Genomic DNA, 15,163 nt, shown 5'->3' on the forward strand with positions numbered 1-15,163 from the left:
TCTGAAGGGCCAGCTGTTGCAGAACTACAACTCCCTGCATGCCTGGACTGTCTGGGCATGCTGGGAGTTGTAGTATTGCAACATCTGGAGGGCCACAGTTTAAAGACCACTAAACAGTGGTCTCCAAGCTGTGCCCTTCCAGCTGTTGCATGGAGACCACATGAGTTGAAGTTTTGCAACTTCTAGTTTAGCCACTTACTGTACTGCCGCCTGTCGCTGCCGGACTTATTACCGGAAAAATGTGTGAACCTAGCATTAGTCTTCCAGGACACAGAAAAAGCCCCCATTAATTTACTGTAATTTGAGGAAATACTGGCGTGTTTTTGCCAAAATGTTATACAAATCACAGCACAATGCAAAGTTATTTCTGGGCACTCTTTAGGGGGCCCACCAGGGAATCCACCTGTTTAGCATAGAGAAAGGGGCCAAACTGCTGTTAGACTATCCAAGAACAAAAAGATTGAAATGCCACGTTTGAACCTCTTCTTCCCAAATATCATCTGTCAAGAAAGAGTCAATGTTACGTTATGCGCTCCGGCCGCACAAGCTGGTCGTGAACACAGGGTCCTGTTACCTGCTGCTGCCGGCGGGGCTGGGACTCGCATCTCGGGACACGCCCGCATGCGAGCCTCAGTCCATCACTCACCTGGTGCTTATCCTTCCCCCGCCTCTGCCTCTCTGCTCCAGCGTGTGTGTCCCCGTCCCCTAGGGCACGCGCGCGCCAGAGCTTTAAGATTTAAAGGACCAGTGCGCTCATTAGTGTAATTCCCCTGTGGCTCATTGATAAATTCCTCCACCCTCCTCACTTCCCTGCCGGATCTTTGTTGCCTTGTGCCTGAGAGAAAGCATTCCTAAGAGTTGCCGTGTATCTGATCCTTTGCTCTGTGACTTGACCTTGCTCCTCTGCCACCTACCTATTGACCTCCTGCTACATCCTGACTACGCTAGTAGGCTGCTTGCCTTGACTTTCTGCTATCCTGACTATGAGATGCCTTATCCCTCCTGTGCCTCGCATCTCCTCAGCTGCCCATGTGGTCGAGCTGTGCTAGGGGCAGCGACCTGGGTGCCGCCTGCCGCAGCAAGTTTATCCCGATTTGTGGCGGGCTCTGGTGAAAACCAGCGGCACCTTAGACTCCGCTCCCTGACACGGTCTGAGTCATCTGCCACACAGGTCCAGCGGATCCACATCCACCGGAGTTCCTGTCTTCTGAAACGTGAGTGTTACAGTAAGATCCAGCCATGGATCCAGCTGTGGTACCCCTGCCTGAAGTCACGGACCTTCCCTCCGTTGTGGTATGTCAGTCTCTGCAATTGGCGCAACAGGTGCAGCTACTTACTCAACTGTCTGATGATACAACAGTTTTTGGTCTTGCAACAGCAGCAGCACCCGCATCCTGTCCCACTCCCTCCTCCAGCTCCTGCAGCTCCTGCAAGTCCCTCCTCCAGCTCCTGCAGTGACATAGCTCCCAGCTATGTCTACCATAACCCTCTAAATATGACGGTGATTCCAGTCATGCAGAGGCTTCGTTACACAGTGCTCCATGCATTTGGAGCTTATGTCTGAACTTTTTCCGACGAATGTTCTAAGGTGGCCTTTGTTATTAGCCTACTGTCCGGAAAAGCCCTGGCCTGAGCTACACCCTTTTTGGACCATGGTGATCCGGTAGCTTCCAACTTGACGGCTTTTCTGGCAGAATTTCGCTGTGTCTTTGAGGAACCCGCATGTGCCTCTCCTGCTGAGACGGCTTTGCTGAACCTCTGTCAAAGGAATTCTTCCGTTGGTGACTACGCGGTTCAATTCCACACTCTAGCCTCAGAACTTGAATGGAATGATGAGGCCTTGTGTGCCACACTCAAAAAATAATTAAAGATGCCCTTGCTACACGTGATCCTCCTTCTTCTCTGACTGAACTTATCCACCTGGCCACATGTATTGACGTGCATTTTGCTGAGAGGCAGGAAGAATTGTGATTAAAGAGGGACCCTGCTCGAACATGGAGATATCTTCTCCTGGCACCCATGTTTCAACATCCACCTCTACAGTTTCCTGTGCCTCTTGCCAAAGAGGCTATGCAAGTGGATCGTTCTCATCATACGCAACAGGAGAGATCATGACGACGCAGTGAGAATTTGTATTTGTATTGTGCTAGCCCGGAGCACTTCCTCCAAGACTGTTCTGTTCATTTACAGTATCCGAGAAAACGCTTGCACCTAGGGCACGTAAGAGAGGTATCCCTAGGTGTGAATACCACCTCTCCTCGCTTGACCATTTCTGTACAAGTCTTTACTTCTGCCAAGTCTTCCTTCAGCGCTACAGCATTTTTGGATTCTGGATCTGCAGGGGACTTTATTGATGCTTCTTTCGTCCACAAATGTCATCTTCCTGTTACTCGGCTTACCAAGCCTTTGTTCATATCCTCTGTTAATGGACAAAATTTGGACTGTAAGGTGCTGTTCCTTACTGAGCCTCTAGTCGTGCAAATGGGTGTCTTGCATAAAGAAAAGATTTAATTCTATGTACTGCCTCACTGTACTTCTGAGCTTCTTCTTGGCCTTCTGTGGCTCCGACGTCGCTCTCCGCAACTAGATTGGGGAACTGGAGAAATTATTTGCTGGGGACAGTTCTGTCAAAATCTTTGTCTCAGTCCAGTCCAGCCTAAAGTTGTTTCTCGTCCTCCTCCTTTGCCTGGTCTGCCCCCACCTTACCAAGATTTCTCTGATGTATTCTGCAAGAAACAGGCTGTGTCTCTGCCTCCACATCGTCCTTACAACTGCCCTATAGAACTTCTGCCTGGTACCACTCCTCCGCGTGGAAGGATATATCCTCTATCGGTTCCTGAGACCAAAGCCATGGCTGAGTATATCCAGGAGAATCTCCAAAAGGGATTTATCCATAAGTCCTCTTCTCCTGCTGGAGCTGGTTTCTTCTTTGTAGGGAAGAAGGATGGCCCACTCCGTCCATGCATTGACTACAGGGGACTTAACAAAATCACGGTCAAGAACCGTTACCCACTACCTCTTACCTCAGAACTTTTTGATCGTCTACGTGGTGCCAAGGTCTTCTCCAAGTTGGACTTACGTGGAGCGTATAACCTCATTCATATCCGCAAGGGAGATGAATGGAAAATACTCTTGATGGACATTTTGAGTATCTCGTAATGCCTTTTGGTCTCTGCAATGCTCCAGACGTTTTTCAAGAGTTTGTCAATGAAATCTTCCGTGATCTTCTCTACACCTGTATACCTAGATGACATCCTGATCTTTTCTTCCAACTTAGAGGAGCATCATATTAATGTTTGTCTGTTTCTTCAGCGAAGAATGCATCTAATCCTAAGTCTTGGCCTCAAGAGGCCTTCTCCTGTTTAAAGTCTGCGTTTGCCTCTGCTCCCGTGCTTACAAGACCTGATCCGAAGAGGTCCTTTGCTTTGGAGGTTGATGCTTCATCTATTGGAGTGGGTGCCGTTCTTACTCAGAAAAACGCCAAGTGCAAGGACTGTTACTTGTGGGTTCTTCTCCAAGACATTCTCTCCTGCTGAGAGGAAGTACTCCATTGGAGATCGAGAACTCCTCGCTATTAAGCTAGCTTTGGAGGAAAGGCGACATTTATTAGAAGGTTCTTCTCATGCGGTCAGTATCTACTCCAACCATAAGAATCTTCTATACCTTCAGTCTGCTCAACATTTGAACCCCTGCCAGGCAAGGTGGTCACTGTTCTTTTCTAGGTTAACCTTCTTCATCCACTTCTGTCCAGCAGACAAGAACATCAGAGCAGAAGCTCTCTCCAGGTCCTCTGACGTCATTGGTTTGGACTCCACGCCTAGGCATATTATTCCTCCTGACCGTTTGATGTTGCTCCTGCTGATATTCAGCAAGTTCGTCCCGGAAAATCCTTTGTGCCCGTCAGATTGAGATGCAAGGTACTGAAATGGGGTCATTCTTCCTTGACAGCAGGACATCCTGAAATACCCAAGACTCTACTTCTAATCTCCCGGCATTACTGGTGGCCCCATCTTGAACTTGAAGTTTCTGATTTTGTTTGTTCCTGTGAAACTTGTGCCCGTGACAAAACCCTTTGACAGAGACCTGCAGGACTCTTACAGCCTTTACCCATTCTGCAGACACCCTGGTCCCATATTGCCATGGATTTCATTACCGATTTGCCACCATCTCATAATAACACTGTCATCTGGGTCGTTGTAGATCGGTTTTCCAAAATGGCTCATTACATTCCTCTACCACGTGTTCCTTCTGCCCCACAGCTGGCAAAGTACTTCTTGCTGCATGTCTTTCGTTTACATGGTCTTCCTCAGATCGTGGTGTGCCGTTTGTCTCTAAGTTCTGGCGAGCCCTTTGTAAATGTCTGGACATCAAGCTGGACTTCTCCTCTGCCTACCACCCTCAGTCCAACAGTCAGGTTGAGAGGGTTAATCAAATCCTTGAGGCATATCTTTGGTATTTTGTTTCAGCTCGCCAAGACGATTGGGTCGACCTTTTCCCCTGGGTTGAATTCTCTTATAATCATAAGAATTCCGAGTCCGCGAGGTTGTCTCCCTTTTTGTTGTCTACAGACTCCATCTTCATTCTCCTCTTCCTCTCCCAGTTTCCACCGGAGTGCCTCCTGTTGATGAGCTGGTCCGTGACTTCTCCACAATCTGGCAACAGACCCGACAGTCATTATCCCAGGCTTCTTCACGTATGAAGGCGCAAGCTGATAAAAGTAGAAGACCTCCTCCATCCTCTCCTGGGGACATGGTGTGGCTTTCATCCAAATACATCCACTTCAAGACTCTCTATTACAAGCTCGGTCCTTGCTACCTTGGTCCCTTCCAGATTCTACAAAAAATCAACCCTGTCTCCTACAAACTCTGTCTACCTGCTATGTTACGTATTCCCAATTCCTTCCACGTCTCTCTCCTCAAGCCTCTTCTCATAAACCAGTTTTCTCAGAAGAATCTTGTCCCCACACCTGTTTCTGGCTCTTCTGACATCTTCAAGGTTAAAGAGATAAAAGCTGTGAGAGGTAAACAATTTTTTTTGGTCAACTGGGAGGGTTACGGTCCTGAGGGCAGATCTTGGGAGCCTGAGGAGTATTTCCTAGACCATGACCTTCTCAGGAGTTTTCTGACTCGTAAATTGAGGGGGGAAATAAAGGGAGGGTGCTGTTACGTTTTGTGCTCCGGCCGCACATGCTGGCTGTGAGCGCATGGTCCCGTCACCTGCTGCTGCCGGCGGGGCTTGGACTGGCATCGAGGGACGCGCCCGCATGCGAACCCCAGGCCGTCACTCACCTGGTGCTTCTCCTCCCCCAGTCTCTGCCTCTCTGCTCCAGCGCGCGTGTCCCCGTCCCCCTCGCGTGCCGGAGCTTTAACCCCTTCAGGACGAGCACCGTAAATGTACGACGCTGCTAAGGAGTACTTAGCGCACAGCGCTGTACATTTATGGCGCAGCTTTCCTGGATCACCGTGTCTCCGAACGCGGTGATAGGAACAGGATAACTGCTGAGACCCCCCTCCCCTATGTCGGCGATTGCGGCAAATCGCCGGTCAATTTAGACCGGCGATTTGCCGCTATTCCGGGTCAATCATGTCTCTGGTGACCTGGAAAAAAAGGGTGAATGGGTCCGATACAGCCCCATTCACCCTTACCCAGCAGGAGTGAGGTGGCATGGGTGAAGGACCGACCAATCACGACCCTGCTGGGCGGTGATCGGGACAGCGATCATGTCGGCGATCGGGGCCGGCGGGGGTCTCACCTTGCCTTGGTCCGGCCGGGGTGGCGGCGACAGGAGCAGCAGGATCGGTGGCAGCAGCGGTGGCAGCAGCGGTGGCGGTCCCGGCGGCAGGATACAACAGGAGGGGAGGCCTGTTCACCTCCTACTGTTACTTAGCAACAACTCGCAGCATGCAAAGCCAAAGGGCATGCTGGGAGTTGTAGTTTTGCAACAGCTGGAGTTCCAACTACAACTCCCAGCATGCCCTTTGGTAGTATGTGCATGCTGGGGGTTGTAGTTTTGCAACAGCTGGAGGCACATTTTTTCTATGGAAAAGTGTGCATTCAGCTGTTGCATAACTACAACTCCCAGCATGCACAGACTACCAAAGGGCATTCTGGGAGTTGTAGCAATGTGCCTCCAACTGTTGCAAAACTACAACTCTCAGCATGCCCTTCGACTGTCAATGCATGCTGTGCAAAAGCTGGAGACATATTGGTTGTGAAACCGAGGTTGTTACCTAACTCAGTGTTTCGCAACCAATGTGCCTCCAGCTGTTGCATAACTACAACTCCCGGCATGTATGGTCTGTCAGTGCATGCTGGTAGTTGTAGTTTTGCAACAGCTGGAGGTTCCCCCCCCCCCCCCCCATGTGAATGTACAGGGTACATTCACACGGGTGGGTTTATGGCAAGTTTTTTGCTGCAATTTTGAGATTTAGCAAATTTTGAGTCGCAGCTGAATCACACTGTAAACCCAACCGTGTGAATTTATCCTAAAAACACTACACTATACCTACACAAAATAAAAAGTAAAACACTACATATACACATACCCCTACACAGTCCCTCCCCCCCCCCCCCCCCCACAATAAAAAAAAAAGTATTGTACGGCACTGTTTCCAAAACTGAGCCTCCAGCTGTTGAAAAACAACAACTCCCAGTATTGCCGGACAGCCACTGACTGTCCAGGCATGCTGGGAGTTTTGCAATAGCTGGAGACACCCTGTTTGGGAAACACTGGGGTATTTTTGTGGCGGATTCAAATCCCCAATTTAGGCCTCAAATGCGCATGGCGCTCTTTCACTTTGGAGCCCTGTCGTATTTCAAGGAAACAGTTTAGGGCCATATATGGAGTATCTCCATACTGAGGAGAAATTGCGTTAAAAATTTTGGGGGGCTTTTTCTCCTTTTACCCTTTATGAAAAGGTAAAGTTGGTGTCTACACCAGCATGTTAGTGCAAAATTTTTTTTATTTTTACACTAACATGCTGGTGTTGCCCCATACTTAAAATTTTCACAAGCGGTAAAAGGGGGGAAAAAAAGACCCCCATGATTTGTAACACTATTTCTCCAGAATACGGAACCACCCCATATGTGGGCGTAAAATGTTCTGCGGACGTACAACAAGGCTCAGGAGTGATAGCACAAAACAATAAACACCCAGATGTGTCCACATTTTGGAAACTACACCCCTCACGGAATGCAACAAGGGGTATAGTGGGGATCAAAAGTTTGGGCATCCCAGGTAAAAATTTGTATTAATGTGCATAAAGAAGCCAAGGAAAGATGGAAAAATCTCCAAAAGGCATTAAATTACAGATTAGACATTCTTATAATATGTCAACAAAAGTTTGAGTTTATTTCCATCATTTACACTTTCAAAATAACAGAAACCAAAAAAATGGTGTCTGCAAAAGTTTGGACACCCTGCAGAGTTAATATCTTGTACTGCCCCCTTTGGCAAGTATCACAGCTTGTAAACGCTTTTTGTAGCCATCCAAGAGTCTTTCAATTCTTGTTTGAGGTATCTTTGCCCATTCTTCCTTACAAAAGTCGTCCAGTTCTTTGAGATTTCTGGGCTGTCTGTCACGCACTGCTCTTTTAAGGTCTATCCATAGAAAGGTCAGGAGATTGTGAAGGCCATGGGAAAACCTTCAGTTTACGCCTCTTGACGTAATCCCCCATGGATTTCGAGGTGTGTTTAGGATCATTATCCATTTGTAGAGGCCATTCTCTCTTTAACTTCAGCTTTTTCACAGATGGCATCAAGTTAGCATCCAAATTTTGTGAAATTTTATTGAATCCATGTTTCCTTCTACTCGTGAGATGTTCCCTGTGCCACTGGCTGCAATACAACCCCAAAGCATGATTGATCCACCCCCATGCTTAACCCCTTAAGGACAATGGACGTACTCCTATGCCCCCGTTTCCGAGTCCTTAAGGACCGAGGACGTAGGAGTACGTCCTGTCCATTCCCGGCCCCCCGCAGCCAGCTGGAGCAGAGCCGGTGCCCGATACCTGCTGATATCGATCAGCAGGCATTGCGGCCTATCGCTCAGGGGGGTCATGATGACCCCCCATGTCGGCGATGGCCGCAGATCGCTGAACAATTCAGCCCAGCGATCTGCGGCGGATTCCGGGTCAATCGGGTCTACAGTGACCCGGTGACCTGGAATTACTGGCTGATCTCTCCGTCTCTGGCCCCGATCAGCCATAGTCAGCAGGAGTGAGGTGGCCACCTCACGATCGCCCTGATTCGTCGGCCGGCTTACCGGCCGACCAATCAGGGCACCTGCTGCAGGTGTCACTCCCGCAACCCGCTTCGCCCCTCTTCCGGAGGACGTGATCGGGTGCGGGAAGAGGACCCCGGCAGCTGGGGACCCCGATCCCCGGCATCCCTGTTGGGATCCGGGCCCCAGGAGTGGTGGCGGCGGTGAGGAACTGACGTGCAGCGGCGGCGGCATGGATCAGCAGTTGGATGTGAGTGACAGCCTCCTGCTGTTGCTTAGCAACAGCTCCAAGCATGCAAAAAGGGCATGCTGGGAGCTGTAGTTATGCAACAGCAGGAGGCAGACCACCACAACTCCCAGCATTCCCTTATGGGCATGCTGGGACTTATAGTTTTGCAACAGCTGGAGGCACATTGGAAATGATAAATAATGATTTTGTGGACTGGCAACTAATTGGGCAACATCTGTAATTATGCCATTGGGAGAAGACAGTATAGGGCAGACATTTGGGCTAAGGGAAATACATAAGGGAGAAAAATTTAAATATTTAGAAGTATATCTTTCAAGCAAAATAGGGAATTACCACCAGATAAATATATTGGAATTGATTGCCGAGATGGAAAGGAAAGCGAATATATGGAATGACTTAAATTTATCCAAAGCAGAAAAAATTATATTAATTAAGACAGTGCTGTTACCAAAAATGTTGTATTTGTTTGGATCTTTGGTGTGAGACAAAATTGTTTAAAATAATTATCTCAATCTTTAATTCATTGATATGGGGCAGGAAAAGAACAACAATTAAATTGAAATACTTAAAGGGGTACTACCGTGGGAATTTTTTTTTTATAAATCAACTGGTGCCGGAAAGTTAAACAGATTTGCAAATTACTTCTATTTAAAAATCTTAATCCTCCCAGTACTTTTTAGGGGCTATATACCACAGAGGAAATGATTATCTTTTTTAGATTTCTCTGATGTCATGACCACAGTGCTCTCTACTGACCTCTGCTGTCCATTTTAAGAACTGTCCAGAACAGGAGAAAATCGTCATAGCAAACATATGCTGCTCCGGACAATATCTAAAATAGACAGCAGAGGTCAGCAGAGAGCACTGTGGTCATGACATCAGAGAAATCTAAAAAGATAAGCATTTCATCTGTAGTATATAGCCCCTAAAAAGTACTGGAAGGATTAAGATTTTAAATAGAAGTAATTTACAAATCTGTTTAACTTTCTGCCACCAGTTGATTTAAAAAAAAAAAAAAGTTTTCCACGGTAGTACCCCTTTAAGCCAAACGAAGGAGAATGGGGGACTGGATTTCCCAGACATATATAGGTATTTCTTGGTGGGACAAATGTATTTCCTGATAGAATTTGCTTTCTTCGATTTCCTGTTATCTAATAACGGAGGAAAGCCTATGGATATCTTTCAGTTGCTGGAATCAGGGAAGCTTGAGGAGGGGAATTGGAGGAACATTTTGATGGTCAAAAGTCTGATCAAAACATGGAAGTTGTTTAGGAAAGAACTGGAGATGAAAGGTATTATGGATGAGGCACTCCTGCTGGATAACTTAAACATACAAGGAATGAGTGAACTGGGAAGTTTGAGTTCATGTAGGGTTAAGGGAGGTGTGAGGATAAAGGATGTTTGGGAGAAGGGTAAATTTAAGACTTGGACAGTATTAAAAGAAGAATTTAAATTAAAGGAGGGTGGCTGGTTGGAATATAATAATATTAGGGGAGTTTTCCTTGAATTTATAAGCAGAGGAGGGGCCCTATAGTCAACATATTCTGAGATATTGGTTAAAATAATGAGAGGGAAAATTCAAAAAAGACACATTTCATATGTCTACAAAACTTTGGTTAGGTTAACCCCTTGAGGACGCAGCTCATTTTCACCTTAAGGACACTGCCCATTTTTGCAAATCTGACCACTGTCACTTTATGCATTTATAACTCTGGGATGCTTTTACCTTTCATTCTGATTCCAAGAATACATTTTCGCGAAATATTCTACTTTAACATAGTGGTAAATTTTCGTCATAATTTGCATTCTTTTAGGTGAAAAATCCAAAAATTTCATGAAAATTTTGAATATTTTGCATTTTTCTAACTTTGAAACTCTCTGCTTGTAAGGAAAATGGATATTCCAAATAAATTATATATTAGTTCACAAATACAATATGTCTACTTTATGTTGACATCATAAAGTTGACAGGTTTTTACTTTTTGAAGACATTAGAGGACTTCAAAGTGTAGCAGCAATTTTTAAAATTTTCCCGAAAATTTCAAAATCTGAATTTTTCAGGGACCAGTTAAGTTTGAATTGGATTTGAGGAGCCTTTCTGTGAGAAATACCCCATGAATACCCCAAGAATAGAAGCAAAGTGGAGGAGAAAAATAAAAATCAGCATTTTTTACACTAACATGTAGACCCATATTTTTTATTTTTACAAGGGGTAAAAGGAGAGAAAAAAAATGTGTAACCCAATTTCTCTCGAGTATGGAAATATCTCATATGTGGATGTAAAGTGTTTTGTGGGCGCACTAAAGGGCTCAGAAGAGAAGGAGCGACAATGGGATTTTGAAAAGCAAATTATGCTGAAATGGTTTTTGCGGGGCATGTCACATTTAGGAAGCCCCTATGGTGCCTGAAAAGCAAAAAACACCCCACATGGCATACTATTTAGGAAACTACACCCCTCAAGGAACTTAACAGGTGGTACAGTGAGCCTTAACACCCCACAGGTGTTTGACGAATTTTCAATAAAGTTGGACATGAAAATGAAAAAAAATAAAAAATTTCACTAAAATGCTGATTTTACCCCAAATTTTTCATTTTCACAAGGGGAAATAGGTGAAAATGTCCCCCAAAATTTGAAACCCCATTTCTCTCTAGTAAGGAAATACCTCATATGTGGATGTAAAGTGATCTGCGGGTGCACTAGAGGGCTCAGAAGTGAAGGAGCGACATTGGGCTTTTAGAAAGCAAATTTTGCTGAAATGTTTTTTGGGGGCATGTCTCATTTAGGAAGCCCCATGGTGCCAGAACAGAGAAAAACACCCAACATCGCCAACTATTTAGGAAACTACAACCCTCAAGGCACGTAACAAGGGGTGCAGTGAACATTTACACCCCACTGGTGTTTGACAGATCTTTGTAACAGTGGGCTGTCCAAATGAAAAATAAAATTTTTCATTTTCACGGACCACTGTTCCAAACATCTGTCAGACGCCTGTGGGGTGTAAACGCTCACTGTACCCCTTATTACATTCCGTGAGGGGGTAGTTTCCGAAATGGGGTCACATGTGGGTGTTTAATTGTTTGCGTTTATCTCAGAACCGCTGTAACCAGCAGCCACCCCTATGCAAATCACCAGTTTAGGCCTCAAATGTATATAGTGCGCTCTCACTCCTAAGCCTTGTTGTGTGCCCGTAGAGAAATTTACGGCCACATATGGGGTATTTACGTACCTGGGAGAAAGTGTGTTATATATTTTGGGGGTCTTTTTTTCAATTTACCTCTTATGAAAATGAAAAGTATGGGGCAACACCAGCATGTTAGTGTAAAAAATAAAAAAAACTTACACTAACATGCTGGTGTAGACCCCCAATTTTACCTTTTCATAAAGGGTAAAAGGAGAAAAAGCCACCAAAAATTTGTTAGGCAAGTAAGGAGATACCCCATGTGTGGTCCTAAACTGTTGCCTTGAAATACGACAGGGCTCCGAAGGGAAAGAGCGCAATGCACATTTGAGGCTTAAATTAGGGATTTTCACAGGGGTGAAAGAGGCATGGACTCAAGGGACAGGGACATAATACTCCCCCTTTATAAAGCATTGGTACGGCCTCACCTGGAATATGCTGTTCAGTTTTGGGCACCTGTCCATAAAAGGGACACTGCGGAGTTGGAAAGGGTGCAGAGACGCGCGACTAAACTAATATGGGGCATGGAACATCTTAGCTATGAGGAGCGATTAAAGGAGTTACAATTGTTTAGTCTTGAGAAGAGACGTTTAAGGGGGGATATGATAAACGTATATAAGTATATTAATGGCCCATACAAAAAATATGGAGAAAAACTGTTCCAGGTTAAACCCCCCCAAAGGACGAGGGGACACTCCCTCCGTCTGGAGAAGAAAAAGTTTAGTCTCAAGGGGCGACACGCCTTCTTTACCGTGAGGACTGTGAAGTTATGGAACGGTCTACCTCAGGAACTGGTCACAGTAGGAACAATTAACAGCTTTAAAACAGGATTAGATACATTTATGGAACAAAATAACATTAATGCTTATGAAGAAATATAAAATCCCATCCCTTCCCCAATATCGCGCCACACCCCTACCCCTTAATTCCCTGGTTGAACTTGATGGACATATGTCTTTTTTCGACCGTACTAACTATGTAACTATGTGTACCCAGATGCAAGCGTTACACTTGCCTCCTCCACCAAAAATACTGTACGTCAGTTTTCCTCAAACAGGGTGCCTCCAGCTGTTGCAAAACTCCCAACATGTCTGGACAGTCAATGGCTCTCCGCCAATACTGGGAGTTGTTATTTTGCAACAGCTGGAGGCTCTGTATTGGAAAAACTGACATACAAGACGTTTTTAATTATTATTGGGGGGGGGGGCACAAGGTAAGGGTGTAGTGTATATATAGTGTTTTATTCTTTATTATGTGTTAGTGTAGTGTACTGTAGTGCAGGGGCGTCCATGGTCGCGTCCATGGGCAGGGGCCAGTGTGACCATAATTACGGTTTACACCTGTTCCACTGTTCCTGCACCTCCCACACACCCCTGCCGCATCTTTGTTGCCCTAGTGCCTGAGAGAAAGCGTTATTTAGTCTTGCCTTGCAGTGTTTCTGACCTTTATTCTGTGACCTGACCTTCCTCCTGTGCAGCCTGCCTACTGACTTCCTTCTTCGATCCTGACTATGCACCTGTGCTGCCTGCCCTGACCTTCTGCTATCCTGGCCACAAATTGCCATATCCTTCCTGTGCCTCGAAACTCCTCAGCCGTCTGTGTGGTCGAGTCGTGCCAAGGGTAGCTACTTGGGTGCTGCCTGCCGCAGCAAGACCCTCTCACTTTGCAGCCGGACCTGGTCCGTATCTACGGGACCAAAATGTGCCTACCGGAGTCACCATTTGACTCCGGTCGGCTCATTGAAATGCACTAGATACAGGCCAGGTCCGGCTGGGATAGGGGAGCCCCCCGGTTTTCGCTCCCCCAAACGGGATCCAGCAGCCATACAGTGAAATCGTAGTGTGAACCCACCCTATCTATGAGACTCTTTTTTTAATTTAGGGAAAAGAGGGGTTAAGATCACGACAATTTGTGGCAGTTTTTTTCCCATAGCTCTTTTCCAAACTATTAGTTTGTTCTTGTATTTCCCACTAGGTGCTTTCTTTTCAGAACAGTCGAGCAGAAATGTTGATGTAAGCTTTGTTTATTGAGTCTTTGTGAGGCTTCCAACAGTTGCAATGGAACATATTTCTAAATGAATTTGTATTGTTCTCTTGGGTGATGGGATTAGTCAAAATGTGTTTTCTCATGTTTCCACCACATCAACACAAACATCTTTCAGTGTCCCTCAGGGCTCTTCGGCTGCATACTCAAGGTGGATTCCATTGGTGTGTAATGGCATAATATATTGCAAAGGTTCTCTGGTCCAAATAAGTCATATTTGGGAATTTAAGATTGTTTGATTGTGTTTTACCACAAGCCAAATGAGCTTGCAGTGGAGACTTTTTTTGGAAAAGAATCAGAAAACTGTGGACAGAAAAAACCCAATAAATGAGTGAGGATGTTAAGCCTCTTTAACTTGCCATAAGTGAGAACAATTAAGGGAGAATCCCATCTGTTCTCTGAGGCTACTCTTTAAAGAATTACATTTTTCCTTTGTAAGTCACATTGACCATAAATGAATGTCTTATAAATTTTGCCATGTAATAAGTCATGGATGCTTCTGAAATGCGTAAATCTGCCTTCTCATACTGTTTCCCAACATGGAAAATTGCCACGTCATATATCAACCATGTAATATTATGACTTGCAGATGAAGAAGAAGGTTAATGATTCAGTGAGGGGAAAAACACAGGACTCCAGAACAATAAATAATGACAGCACAAATATGCGGTAAACAGGGGATTGGCACTTCATTTCAGAGAAACTCCAGTATGAAATCACACCCCAAGCCCTAACATAACCCACTTTATGACAGTGTCCTTCTATTATACCCCAGCCATCTTCTAAACACTGGTAGCTACATATCCCTTGTCCAGATATCACAAAGGAATATAGGCAAGATCAACTTACAATAGTTTTTTCAAAGTTTTCAAAATCAGGTTTATTAAATATATGTCCCAAAAAACTAAAAAGTATAGTATATGTTAATACTCTCTGGTATCCTCATAACTGCAACACATAAGCAATTAAGGCAATAAAAGAAGCACTCTGGCTACCTTTCCTATAGTGCAGTATAGGCTATTAGTAAAGGGAATTGCTGGTGACATAATTGCATTGCAATCCTTACACTAAGAGTACAGTTACCTTTATCTAGCATCTCTAAATGGGTGCAATAATTGAAAACATTTTTAAATTGCCAGTTCAAGGAGTCAAAGGTGGACTGAGGTGCTAAGGTACCCCAGGATGCAATGCCTCTTCCTGCCCTATTCCTTTGTGATGAACAGCCCTGGCAGAATTCTGTGCATGCACCATGCATCCGCACATGTAGTAAGCTTACAAGCTCTGGTGACAGCTTCACAGACTCATTATGCATGTTCATTGTTCCATAGTTAATAAGATTGAAAAAAGACCAGATCCATCAACCTATAACTCTACTGTGTTGATCCAAAGGAAGTCAAAGAATCAATGACAGTAAGACCACAGGTGCTCAGTCTTTCCCTTGCTTTTCACTGTCATTGGCGGTGTACTCT

Source organism: Hyla sarda, chromosome 9, assembly GCF_029499605.1.
Source record: "Hyla sarda isolate aHylSar1 chromosome 9, aHylSar1.hap1, whole genome shotgun sequence".
Lineage (NCBI taxonomy): Eukaryota > Metazoa > Chordata > Amphibia > Anura > Hylidae > Hyla > Hyla sarda.